General features: G+C 40.1%; 1 pseudogene; it reads left to right on the top strand.

Annotated features, from left to right (window-relative positions):
- Positions 1–2,209: 2,209 nt before the first annotated feature.
- Positions 2,210–10,874, top strand: LOC136678568 (zinc finger protein 383-like; annotated as a pseudogene).
- Positions 10,875–11,939: the final 1,065 nt, after the last annotated feature.

Raw genomic sequence — 11,939 nt, 5'->3', positions numbered from 1 at the left:
TGGTATGCAAAAACCCCATGGAAATGTGAACAGTGTGATGTCTACCTTTGCATGCAGCCAGACAGAAACTGTTTTAGAGACTGGCATCTTTTGTTGAACTGACTCAAATATATATACACACACAAGGATATACAGTATGACTATCTTTAGTATATTATCACTATGTTTACATGTGAACACATTTTCCATTTATTTTAATTCATGCCAGTTATTTATTTTTTTGTTTTTATTGCTTGTTTAGTTCTCTTTTTTTGAAATAAACTGTGATAAACTCTGCCTCTGGTCTCTTCTCTTTTGACAGCTGTGGCAGTGACAGCTAATGGGCCATTCATTAGGCAGTGGGGTGGGGACCTCGCACCTCGGTTTTCGCACCTATCTTCATACATATGCAACGTAGGAGCCAGTGACTGAGAAAAACAGAGTGTCACCTCACATTTGTTATGTCCTAAGTATAAAATTACATACAATTTATGAAAAGTAGAATCAGCAGTGTGTTGCCAAGACCCGTGTTCACAAAGTTTTGACCTCAAAGGTCCCGGTGAGAAATGTTTAGAAGGTGTTTTTTCACAGTATATCAGCACTTCTGAAAATAGGTTTTTGGAAAGTCTAAGTTTAGAGTAAATTTAATCAAAATGTAGATGTATGACACTCTTACTGATTCAACACTGTTGTTGCAGAGATAGTTCTGAAAAATGCATGTGTAACACTTTGAAATGATTTTTTCTCAGATGCGTACAATTTGTAAAACAATCAAGGCATGTCAGACTACACCAGGGTGTCTGAAAACCCCTCAGACTCCAGGGGGTTAATATTTAATGTTCCTGATGCTACCAAGGCCATAGCTCAATCCGTGTGCTCTCTTCACACAGAGAAAAGGACAGTATTTGCATTTCCAATAACTTCATCTGTGAGGCTGGTAATGTCTGATATTAACTCTGAGGCCCAGAACATTTAACGAAGTAAAGGGAACTGTTAACCTCAGCCAAACCACTGGGACCAGCACAGATTAAGAATATAAAAGTTCATTTGTCTAGTTAGAAAACTGTGTTTGGTTTACAGTTGAACACAAACCACCTTTACACTTTGTAACGACTCTAAAATTTGGACACTGTAGTTAATTTTCTAACATAAGATAAGCATAAAATCATTTTTCTTTTCAGTCACTTAGTTATGGAAAACAACTCACCAATTTCCAGAATGTGAAAAAGAGCTTGAGGGAAAAAAGACATCTTGTTTGACTCAGTCAACTGTAATTTGTAACTGTAATTAGCTCTTCTCTGAAGAAAAGAAGAAATGAAAACTATGTCCTAAAAAGGTATTTGCCCAAGGAAAAAAGTAAAATGCAGAAAACACCAAATCTTATTGTGTAAAAATGAGAAAAAGGCTTCCAAACTTGTACAGGGTCTTCCACAAAACAAACCAAGACTAGGCTCTTTGGAACTGACCAATAAAAATCTGGCAAAGTGCTATAGGGTGTGGTCCCGGCTACAAATTGATATTTTAAGTTTGTTCAAATTAAAAATTCTAGTGCACTCAGTTATTCTCTCAAAATAGGAAGACATAATTAAAACATTTTAAGTAATGCAATAAAATATTTTCTTTTGAGTAGTGGTTACTCAAACTGTTTCCATAGAAACAAATTACGCGTTAATAGTGTGGGTTTAAAAAGTGTCCACTCTGTGGTCCATCAGTGTCCCTGAGATTACACATTCACTTTTTTATTTTTTATTACCATCCAACAAATATTATAAATATAATTTTTTATAAATTCAAAGATAACATGTATATATTTAAACATTACTTTAAAATGGATCATTTCAATCTATTCAAGGTCTCAGGACAATGTAAATTAGTCTCATCAGCAAAACTACACACACACACACAGCAAAGATTTTAAAGATGTTTCTTTTTCCTCTGAAAATAAAAATAAAGAAATCTTTTCTGCACAGAAATTATTTAAAATGAAGAAATCAAGTATTTTTCCAAACATCTGGAGGAACAGGTTTCACAGGAAAATGAGGCAAGGCTCTTATTATTGCCTCAGGGAGTGGTTTAATTTCTGATTGGTTCCTGTGCTGAGAGATGAAGGTGATATTGATGAAGATGCAGGTAGAAATACAGCAGCTTTACAGCAGTTTGAACTCACTCTCAGAACTACACTCCACTCACTCAGAGGTGTCACTTCTCCTGAAAGACTCTCCTCAGCACCATGGCGTCTTGCTTCTGTCTCCTGCTCGTTGTTGTCTTGTTCGCGATCGCAGAGTCTGCTCCAACAACTCCACAACTTGGAGTATGGTCAGAGTGGAAGAACACTGACAACAGCGTGAATGAGATCTGCAGGAAGGTGAATATTGTTCTTCTCTGTAATTTATTCTTCTGTAAGTGCTCCGTCCTGCTCAGGGTCAGAATTAAAACCCACTGCTGTGTTCCAGTGTGTTATTCATTTCACTGACGGAAAACTGTTGATACCTTGTGTCTAGTCTGGGTCTAAACTGATAACACTTCTTCTAAAGCTCATGAGAGTTCATAAACAGCTTAGAGCACAATATCTGGTTGTTTATAAACTGTTGTAATTGCATGAAAAACCTTCTTAATGCACAGTTCATAAGCTGGATTAGGTCAAAACAGTTCCACATAGACCCCTCCAGCCCACACTTGGCATTGAGAACAGTGACTTTAAGTTGAAGCTGTATCATCATCATCATCAGTACTATTATTATAGTGAAGGTGGTCTGTTAGTATTATTATTATTAAAAGTGAAGACAGTCTGTGGAGATATTATTCTGATTTACTGTTGTTTGAGCTGTAGTTGTAAAATGTTGTTTTTATTATTTCAGCTACAGCCTGAAGTCCAAAAGCAGCTTGGAGAGGAGTTTTCTGGTTTCGAGGCTCTGACGTACCAAACCCAAGTTGCTGGAGGAGTGAACTACAGAATCAAGGTACATTTAACTTTTTATACGTGACTATGGTTTGTCTGTTGGTAATAAATGTGTAATCCCCAGAAAAACATGAACAAGCTGAAAGGAGGTTCTAGATAAAGGTTCTAGTTAAGATTGTGCTGTTTGAGTGGGAATAATAAAGTTATATTTAAGAAACACAAACCCAAACTGAACATGAACACAAACGCCCCCTTGTGGAAGCTTTACATTACGCTGTAACCCAGACTATAGTTACCCCAGCTGCTGCAGTACTCACTTTAGGGTGAATCCCATTCCTCATTCCCCCCTCCCCCTTGTTTCTGAGTGTCCTCGCTCCCCTTGGGGTTGAGTTACAGGGTGCAGTGTTTAAATCTCCCCCTACGACGACCCTTCAAGACCCTGATACGTCATCAGAACAGAGCAGTGCTTCATTCCCAGGTGACTAGCACCGCTCTGTAGCAGCTCTGCAACAGTCTGCAGTGATATCAGAGGAGCTGCTGGACTTTAGTTACATTTAGGGCTTCATTCTCCTTCAGAAGACTTCCACAATCAGATATTATCACTAAATGTATTGGGTGTTGCCTCAAAACCCAGTCTCTAGCAGGAACAGTGGGCTTTGGAGAACACAGCAATGGCAGCAGTGACCTTAAACGTTGTTTACTCGTTGTGTTTACTCGTTGAGTAAGGTCCATACAGTGGAAAAGTGCCATATGTGGTAGGGGCAAGTGGGGAATACTGCATTCACCCTAATTCTGAACATTATTAACAGTGGTGTTGAGAAACAAAGAGGCCAGAGTTCATTATGTTTAATTAAATAATGTAGTAAATGTTCAGTGTGTGTTTCCTGAGTTGAGATATGAATCAAGGAATAAAATGTGGGTCTCCTGAGAATAGCACACTCAATTAGCACAGACACAGAAACACAAAAATAAATGTAGAAATGTGGAATCATATAAAAATGAATAAATATGGAAATACACACATTTATAAATAATGGAAATATACATTTAATAATATTCTTTCTCATTTTATAAATATATTTATTAATTTCTTACAGCATTTATTTGGATATTTGTTCATTTTTCACTCATTCATTTCTTTATTACACCATATATTTATGTATGTAATATTTTTTATTCATTTGCAGTAATGACATATTTATTCCTCCACAGTAAACAGATGTAGAGTAAAATACTTCTCTAACACTGTACCATCCTTCTCTCTCTCTCTCTCTCTCTCTCTCTCTGTCTCTCTCTGTCTCTCTCTCTCTCAGGTTGATGTAGGAGTGAATAAGCTTGTCATCATAGAGGTGCATCACGATCTTAATCAGGGCGACACTCTGACGAAGGTTGAAGTGGTTTCCTCAAAGAATTCTGGAGTTGTTCCTGTGAATTATGCTGTAAGGCGTGCGGCGTCCTAAACATTCTAAAATTAACCCTGTGTGTGTGTGTGTGTGTGTGTGCATGTGTGTGTGTGTGTGTGTGTGTGTGTGAAGTGTGTGTGTGTGAGTGAGTGTGTCCCTGATCAGATGAAGGTTGAGTTGATGTTGTAGAGATAGTGAACCCCTCCTCTACACAGAGTGTATTAAAGTTTCTGATGAAAAAGGCTTGTGTTTTGTTCAATTTGTCAGTAATTTGGAGACATTAGTAGGTTTCTATGGACTTGAACATGGCAGTGTTTTGAAGGCTGAAAACAGGAGAACTCCACTGCCTTTTCTGAACACTGCTTCTGACTGTATCCACTTGTTGGTACTAAGTTACAGTAGATTCAGCCCTGTCTTACAGCTGGGGGGTAGCCTGCTGTTCTTTTAATAATGTATTTGCAGTAAGCTCCAGGACTTCTCTTTACAAAGTGATGCATAAACCCCATTTCCAGAAAAGTTGGGGTGCTGTGCAAAATGCAAATTAATACAGAACGCAATGGTGTTAATTATTAATCCTCTAATATAAAGTAGTACAGATTTCAGACGTTGAAACAAACATTTATTAATAGTTTTATTTTCAGAGGCCTACTACACTACCTTTCTACATAAACACCCTGTTCCCTTATTGAGAATATAGTAATTCTGATTAATACAATGTAAAGGCCCTGGATCACTGTCAAATGCCTGTAACATGCTCAGAATCCTTAGATCACGTCCCAGAATGAAGTTTCTATGTCAATGAACATGTCAGTGTCATCAGAACAAGACCTTGTGTGGTTGGTTATGAACAGGACGGTCAACACGTTTAGCCACGTTGTCAGTACATCAGTAATTCTGTAAGTCATTTCTGAATGTCTTTGATGGCAGTGGAAATGCACAGGCTGCATTTTTACTGTGAGGTGCATATAAACAATACACACTTTCATTACTGTGTGTGGGAGATTTACTGAAAGAGACTGGACCAAATTCACATTCATGCTCTTTACTGTTGGTCAATGACAGAGCGTGTCGTTATGATACAGAGGAGAAAGACAAGACCGTTTAACACTAATTCATTCATTAATTGTCTGTAACCGCTTTTCCAGGTCAGGGTTGTGTAGCACAAATGATTACAGTTTTTCTCAGTGAATTTGGCTCATTTCTCAGATCAGAATTGAAATTCTCAAAATTGTTCATTCAATCTTCACATCTCCTTGTCACTTGTGCACATCATAATAGCATTTCTCATTGTGTTTCTCATTTTGCAAATAATTTTGTACATTCATGCAAATGGTCATGTTCAATAGTCAGTTGTGTTTATCAATTGCTTATGTCATGTTCATCAAAATGTGTTCTACTGTTTTTCTGTTGAATTGTCTTACCTTCCAATACATTTAGGCTTTAGGTCATGAACAGGATGAACAGTTGAGAAGAGGGGTAAGGCTGGGTGGTGGAAGGCTGAGGGGTCAAGACAGAGGATAAGGTAGGAGAGTCCATGCCCATAGGTTTGTCCCAGATGAAATGAGGGAAACAATCGTGGAACATGTTTTAAATCACGGTCTTACGACGGCTGAAGCTGATCGCCGGGGGCAGCCGCATATTGGAAGAACAATTGTGTCTTCAATCGTTCAAACGTTTCGTAGAGAGAACAGGTGTGTAATTCAGAAAAGTGCGCTCTGCTGTAATGCTGCACATTAACATCAATTCTGAAATGTTATTCAAATCTATGTTTTTTTTAAAGAGATGTAGCTGTTTTGTTAATCACTGAACTAACATTTGATTGTTTTACCTTTATTCCTGATAACTGCTTTACGTCTGTTTGGCTGTTGGTAGTCAATTAACATCTGACACCTTCAAACTGATATTCCAGCCCAACCTGATAGAAATACATTGCACATTTCTGCATTCTTCATATCAGAAAAGTAATGGATATTACACTCTCAATCATTGTATCTACTTAAGGTTTCCACAGTACGTACTGAAATAGAAAAACAAGCTTTTGGTTAGGCTGCACCATCAGACTTATATTTGGTAAAGAAAGTATTTAAATTACATGATTTAGTGCCACTAATGTTTTAAAAAGCAATCTTCAGACATTGGAATGTCTTAAATAGCTTATTAGAGATTTTGTGGTTTGTGGTGTTTGGGGAAACATTGTATGTGCTGCTGCCTGTCTTGGCCAGGACTCTCCTGTAAGAGAGATTCTTAATCTCAGTGAGATTCTTTCCTGGTTAAATGAAGGAAAATGAATGAAATTCTTCAGCATTTTTGATGTCACTCCACAAGTGATCAATTGGATTTAACGGTCTCAAAGCTCTTTAAACACCCTATCAGCATTGTAGCCCCTTCTTGAACTCTGTGACTCTTTTTGTAAGTTCTTTGAACATAAAATAACTCAAATTAATGACTCACTCACCACTCCTGCATCCTATACATTCTCTTTCTGGTAGTCAGCCCTTCTCCCTCTGGAACTCCCTCTTTTCTTCTCTGCTTTTGAGCCGGTTACTGATTCAGTCATTCTTGAAATTATTTCTAAATCTAAAACCACAACCTACTGTCTTGTTCCCCTCCCTACACCCCTAACCAAAGCCTGTATAATTACTCTGGCCCCCCACCTCACAGCCATTATTAATCAGTCATTGCTCAATAGCCACGTCCCCTCAATCTACAAAGTTGCAGCAGTAACTCCAATTCTCAAAAAACCTGGTCTTGATCAGAATAACAAACAATTTTCGCCTCTAAGCTCCCATTCCTTTCAAAAGTTCTAGAAAGAGTAGTGGCTAATCAACTTAAAACCTTTCTTGAATCAAATAACCTTTTTGATCTACTTCAGTCTGCTTTCCGTCCATGTCACAGTACCGAAACTGCACTGGTTAAAGTAGTCAGTTACTTGCTGGTAACTGCAGATAATGGCGGCTTTAGTGTACTCGATCTAAGTGCTGCCTTTGATACAGTAAGCTACTCTATCCTCCTCCAGAATGAGTGCTCCCCAGCAACCCCTCTAGGGTCCCCAAGAAGTAGAGAAAAACACTGTAGTAATTCGGGTGTTTAGGAGTGGTCAAGGAGCAAGGGGATGGGGTATATGCAGGAGACTTTAATAACAATAAACAAAAGGTAACTAGACAGAGGTAAGCTAACACTAAACACTAAACAAGACTAGATACTAAATACAAAACACAGGTAAACACCAAACAAAGCTAAAGCTAAAATTCGGCGAAAGCGTCGCCGCTGCGGTAAACGTGGCGGTCGGCTAGTGAAACTAAAGGTCTGCCTCTCACAATCGTCATCCATTTCCCGGCCAGGATGTGGATTATCCCCTCAATTCGTTGTGTCCTGGCGTTTCCTGGAGCCCATCGGCATCTCCCTGTCACGGCATCACCTGAGGCAGCTGGCAAAGGTGAAGCCATTTCTCACACATGAGCACTTTCAAACAGTAATCCATGCCTTCATCACATCAAAGCTGGATTACTGCAATGCACTGTATTTTGGAGTCAGCCAGTCCTCCCTCAGACGTCTCCAATTGGTACAAAATACTGCTGCCCGACTTTTAACGGGTTTGTGTAAGAGGGATCAATTGGAAAAGTGATCAATTGGATTTAACCGTCTCAAAGCTCTTTAAATGACTGACGTGTTAAAAGGCGAGAGCTGCACTCTGATTGGCTGTAGAACAAGGCAACCTCCCCCACACCCCTGCTGCATTTAAATACCCTCAGTGGGGGAAATGTAACTAGTAAAAGACATCTAAGCTTTAAAACATGTTTATTGACTTGATTGTTGTTTGTGGAGCTTTTGACTGCAAAACAGATACGTTTGAGTCTCTCTCGCGGTGTCTGGGTCTGGGTCTCTCGCGGTGTCTGGGTCTGTCCTGCCTCCTTGGGTGAACATCACCATAACTCTGATTGGTCTACAGATTTGATTGACATGTCATTGGAAAGCTGAGCGCCTAAGCTACGCTGCAGTGACATGGTGTCACATCAGCCCAAGCAGTTTCTCCTCCAAACCACCAGAGGTCACACTCACCTGAGTTCTAACCTAGATTCCTCACCTGTCTCTAAGAAGCCAAATCATTTGTAGAGCATTTAAGCTCACGGTTTTGTTCCACAGGTTGTGAAGTATTGTTAGAAGTATATTGGCAATTCCGAGCATTAGTGTTTGTATTAGCTTTTCATGGTTTTTTGAATCTTGGCTTTGGACTTGGTTTATCCCTTTGATCTGTTTACCCTTTGGATTACGGTTGTTTTTTCTTGGACGGTCTTCATGGTTTTTTGACTCCTCTTCTACTTTTTGTCTCTTGAATAAACCTGCAACTGACTCCTCAACATTTTGTAAAATTGAACTTTATGACACATGGGTCCATGGGGATCATATTTTGATTATATTTTGATAATGTGTACTCTTTTTTCGAGATTTTTTTTCGGCCTGTACTTTTGACAAAAACATGAGGATTACTCACGAAAGGTTTGCTATGTTAACTTTTTGTGTGAGCTGCTTGTGGGCTCTTCAGGCTTCGAGAAGCAGTGGTTTTATCATCGATGAGGAAGTTTGAAATATCTTATTTTTTTTGGCTTTAATTCCTTAGTCCTAAATTTTAGTCTATATCTTCATGATCCTGAGAGTCTGACCGTTCAATTGATGTATGATATGTACCCATTACTCAAATATGGCACCGTGAAAAATCTGAAAATCTGTACTTTAACTAATATTTTTTCATATCAATTTCCAGTAACAGCAACAATATGTATGTATTGAGTGAGATTATATATAAAATGATTAAATCAATGAAAATCAGTGACTTTAATCATTGACTGTAACTTATAACAAGTGATTTTTTTTTTTTATAGGCACCGCCGACCAATGAGCATAATAAGAGGCTAAATAACACTGGGTTTCTAGGTTACAACTATTCACTCAGTCGTTTATGAGAGCAGATTATTGAGTGTATGTTAGAAAGAGCAGCCAGTAACAAATAGTGAGAGCAGAAGAAGAGAAAATAATTCATACCATTTTCTCTGATGAGATGGCATGCAGCTACATGTTGGAGGCTTGTACTCGATGATGTCTGTCTGTAAGATGACAAAATGCACACAAGGGGCGCTCTAACAGCCAGAATGACAGAGCTGCCCACAGCATTGTGTAAATATTGGCCTTTTGCGCTAGTGTGTATATATATATATATATATATGAAGAAAACCCAAAATTGGCCAATATATCGGTTTATCACTAGTATTAATATTACTAGTACTAACTTGTAAAATGTGGCTATTTGTGTCTGTTATTTTTGTGAAAGATACTGGTTGTTGTTTCTTTCTTACAGAACACTGTAAGGGTGGATGGTTGTTGGAGGTTCCAATGTACTACAGAGATCCAAAAATTCAAAAGAAGGCAATAAAACAAAAGGACTTTGAAACAGAACTGTGAAAACTTGTTCAGCTGCAGCACGCCCACCCTCAGCACACTCACCTCAGACATCGCCGAGCCCATGGCCATGCTGTCCTGCATCAAGTCCGAGCAGGACCTGGATTCCAACAACATGGTGGACCTCTCAGAGATCCAGCTACTGAGCACGGCTGAGCTGGGCTCTGAGCAGATCAAGATGGAGATCAGCGGCCTGGACTACATCAAGTCTGAGCAGCACAGCGACCTGCGCTCCTTCCACGGCGTGAAGCTGGACTCCTTCAAGTCTCATTACGAACCCAGCCTCGTCTTCGACTACATCACCCATGTGCACGACAGCTTGGAGTACATCAAATCAGAGCAGCACGCCGACGTTCAGTGTTACTAGACCAGGGAGCTGGTGTCTCTCAAACCAGAGTATGAACCCAACCTCATGTCCAACCACCTCAAATTGGAGATGAATGGTCTAGAGTCCATGCTAGAGTCTAGAGCTCAACAAGCTGCGCCTTGATGAAGGCCAGACGGTCCAGACGGGACACCTGTACGAGCTGCAGTCGGCCGAGGCAGCTAAGGGCCCCCAGGCCGGCACAAAATCGCACTCTCGCATACCTTGAAATCACGCAGTGCGGCAAAGACTTCAGCACTTTGGGCAACCTGGAAACCAGTGAATCCACACCGGAGAGAGGCCTTACACTTGCTTGCAGTGTGGAAAGGGCTTCAAGAGTGCGGCCAGGCAGGCAACCTGAAGAGGCACCAGCTCATCCACATTTGGCAGAAGCCCTACACCTGTGCCCACTGCCTCAAAGGCTTCACCAAGGCACACCACCTCCACTTGCACCAGAGGCTCCACACGGGTGACAAGCCCTTCGCCTGCACAAAGTGCGGCAAGAGCTTCTGCCAGTCAAAGGAACCGAAAGCCCACCAGCTGAGCCACACCGGGAAGAGGCCCTTCTGCTGCTCGCACTGCGGCAAGACCTTCGCCAAGGAGATGAGTTTTCTGCAACCACCAGCAAGTCCACATGGGTGAGGGGCCCTTCAACTGCTGCCATTGCAGCAAGAGCTTCAGCCAGTCGGGCCACCTTAAAGCACATGAGTAGATCCATAAATGAGAGAGACCCGACCTCAGCAGCGGCAGCACCTGCAGTAACGACAGTAGCTAAACACCTCTTAACCTCGCAAAGTAATAGTCTTTCTTTTCTTTATACATTTCTTGACAGTGAGACCTGGAGGGGCATGATTGAGAGGAACAGCCCCGCTGATCTGAATCTGAGTGGTGTTCAGTTATTGGATCCCCTATGCCTATCACAGTTTTGTGGATCTGGAAAAGCCAGTTGACCGTGTCCCTCGGGATATTCTGTGGGGGGTGCTCTGGGTGTATGAGGTATCGGGCTCTTTGCTATGAGTGCCTGTATAAACAGAGCAGTAGTCTGGTTCGCATGGCTGGCAGTAAGTCCGACTGGTTTCCTATTGGAGTTGGACTCCGTCAGGGGTTCTATGGAAACAGTTTGAGTAACCACTACTCAAAAGAAAATATTTTATTGCATTATCTAAAATGTTTTAATTATGTTCTCCTATTTTGAGAGAATGACTGAGTGCACTAGAATTTTTAATTTGAACAAACTTAAAATATCAATTTGTAGCCTGGACCACACCCTATAGCACTTTGCCAGATTTTCATTGGTCAGTTCCAATGAGCCTAGTCTTGGCTTGTTTTGTGGAAGACCCTGTACAAGTTTGGAAGTCTTTTTCTCATTTTTACACAATAAGATTAGGTGTTTTCTGCATTTTACTTTTTTCCTTGGGCAAATACCTTTTTAGGACATAGTTTTCATTTCTTCTTTTCTTCAGAGAAGAACTAATTAGTTACAAATTACAGTTGACTGAGTCAAACAAGATGTCTTTTTTCCCTCAAGCTCTTTTTCACATTCTGGAAATTGGTGAGTTGTTTTCCATAAATAAGTGACAGAAAAGAAAAATGATTTTATGCTTATCTTATGTTAGAAAATTAACTACAGTGTGTGAATTTTAGAGTCGTTACAAAGTGTAAACGTGGTTTGTGTTCAACTGTAAACCAAACACAGTTTTCTAACTAGACAAATTAACTTTTATATTCTTAATCTGTGCTGGTCCCAGTGGTTTGGCTGAGGTTAACAGTTTCCTTTACTTCATTAAATGTTCTGGGCCTCAGAGTTAATATCAGACATTACCAGCCTCACAGATAAAGT

This window comes from Hoplias malabaricus, chromosome Y, assembly GCF_029633855.1.
Source record: "Hoplias malabaricus isolate fHopMal1 chromosome Y, fHopMal1.hap1, whole genome shotgun sequence".
In the NCBI taxonomy this organism is placed as follows: Eukaryota; Metazoa; Chordata; class Actinopteri; order Characiformes; family Erythrinidae; genus Hoplias; species Hoplias malabaricus.
The sequence above is the reverse complement of the archived record's forward strand: the minus strand, read 5'-3'. Positions and strand labels throughout refer to the sequence as shown.